Source organism: Trichoplusia ni, chromosome 19 (genome assembly GCF_003590095.1).
Source record: "Trichoplusia ni isolate ovarian cell line Hi5 chromosome 19, tn1, whole genome shotgun sequence".
NCBI lineage: Eukaryota > Metazoa > Arthropoda > Insecta > Lepidoptera > Noctuidae > Trichoplusia > Trichoplusia ni.
Window position 1 is genome coordinate 7,780,670 of NC_039496.1, and position 2,000 is coordinate 7,782,669.

General features: G+C 43.4%; 1 long non-coding RNA gene across 1 annotated transcript; it reads left to right on the plus strand.

Moving 5' to 3' along the window:
* The first annotated feature begins 460 nt into the window (after positions 1–460).
* On the plus strand, positions 461–1,262 carry LOC113503443. The gene is made up of 2 exons (XR_003401449.1): positions 461–1,112; positions 1,203–1,262. It is a non-coding gene; the product is annotated as an uncharacterized LOC113503443 (long non-coding RNA).
* The last annotated feature ends 738 nt before the right edge of the window (positions 1,263–2,000 follow it).

The following is a 2,000-nucleotide window of genomic DNA, read 5'->3' on the forward strand; positions in this document are numbered from 1 at the left end:
TTGTGTTATGGTTACCAGACAACTGATAAACTTATGTTAACGAAACCTCCTTTTCAAAGTGAAACCTCCTTCAAGATCCTTAGTGAAACCTCTTTCGAACCTGGGATTTGACAAGCAGTCTGCTATAAAAGACGGAGCGCGCTTAGCAACGCTCTCTCTCCGGTGTCAGCTGGCTTCGCTGGAACATCTCCGTGACCTTCGTTGTATTTATTCAGCATAGCAGCCATATTGTTATTTCGATAATTGCCATTCATACCTATTCCTTTGCACTAATTAGAGTTTGATGTATTAACTTCAAGTTATCTTTGTAATGATTTGGTTTAATTGTTTGTGACGTAACCGTGCTTGCTTTTTAAAAACCTGTCCTCACTTCTGGTTTCTAAGATCAGAAGTGGGATAGACCACGTGCTTTGTGCTGTTTGTGCCATCTGTTTTCAGTTAAAGTTAAGGATTTGTTGAATTTCATCTAATTACTGCAAATTTTATTTTTGACTGTGCCACGAGTATCGGTGAGCTTTTTATTTTTATTCTGCTTTTCCCGAGACATGCCCGAACGTTTGAAAAAGTGTTAAAAACCAAAACGATTCGCGTAGATCGTGTCGTAATTGATCTCGCACGTTGAGAAGTAGATTGCTTTATCATCGCATAAACACCGTGAGCGTTCTCGTGGTCGCGAGCGTACCTTGATTCTAAACATCGTTCTGTGTTCCGTAGTCCATGAAGTGGTCATAGACGTTGTGATAACTCATATAGCTGCCGTGATTCCACGCGTGATCGGGCCTTAGGTTGAATATTAGCTCGTTGAGGTTATGTGTAACATTTAAATAAGTTCATGACATATGCCGAAAGTCTCTTTTGCGTTTTATACCAAAAAGGTTTGTCTGACGATCTGAAAGTTGCAATAATAGTCAGAGGTGTTACTGATACTCGAATGGGAAACTTAAAATAACGGACTTATTTGAATTTTTGTTACTATACCTATGTCAAATTGAATTGCTTAAGGACTTTATTTATTTTAAAATATTTCTTTCGTAGATACTGAAATAGATTACTTTGGACGTTTTGTTGATAATGGTCAGGAGCGGCCGAGCTCAAGAAAAATGGAGTGGCTGGTAGGCTTCTACACAAGTATCATGCTCTATAGTGTGTGATCTAACACTTGACAATCGTAACCCTAATCGAGAAGCATTTATGTCTCTCAGGAGACAGCGTGCCTCAGAATTGTTTACAGACAATCAGCGGCGTCAATACGACTACACCAACCAGAACAACCACGAGCGTACGCTGCTGGCGACTCTGTAGAAGGCTTCGTGGAGCGCAGCAAAGCTCGACTCTGACAGGCGGGAGTCCTGTAAGTTCCTACGTGTACAGCTACATCGCCCCTGCGAGCTGGAACTGCTGGCTGGTTCGGCTGCGGCTGCCGGGCGTATGGCGCTCTGGCGCGGCGAGTCACGCTGGACGCATGCTGTGCTGTCTTCGAGAATGCGGAGCAACAGGAAGATTTCTGTTTGGCCTGGACCTCTGGTTCACAGCTTCTGTTTGGTCTGAGCCTTTGGCTTATGGCTTCTGTATGGCCTGGACCTCTGGTTCATGGCTTCTGTTTGGCCTGAGCCTCTGGTTCATGGCTTCTGTTTGGCCTGAGCTTCTGGTTCATGGCTTCTGTTTGGTCTGAGCATCTGGCTTATGGCTTCTGTTTGGCCTGGACCTTATGGTTCATGGCTTCTGTTTGGTCTGAACTTCTGGCTTATGGCTACTGTTTGGCCTGGACCTTATGGTTCATGGCTTCTGTTTGGTCTGAACCTCTGGCTTATGGCTTCTGTTAGGCCTGGACCTACAGTTCATGGCTTCCGACCTGGTTAAGTATATCAGCTTCAATACCATCTGTTTATCTTGGCTAGCATTCTACACAATGAAAGTTGGGAATTTCATTGCTTGGAATGTTACTAAGCTCCATTTACATTTTAATTTTAAGAATCAGATTTTGCTGTGCAATATTTTTA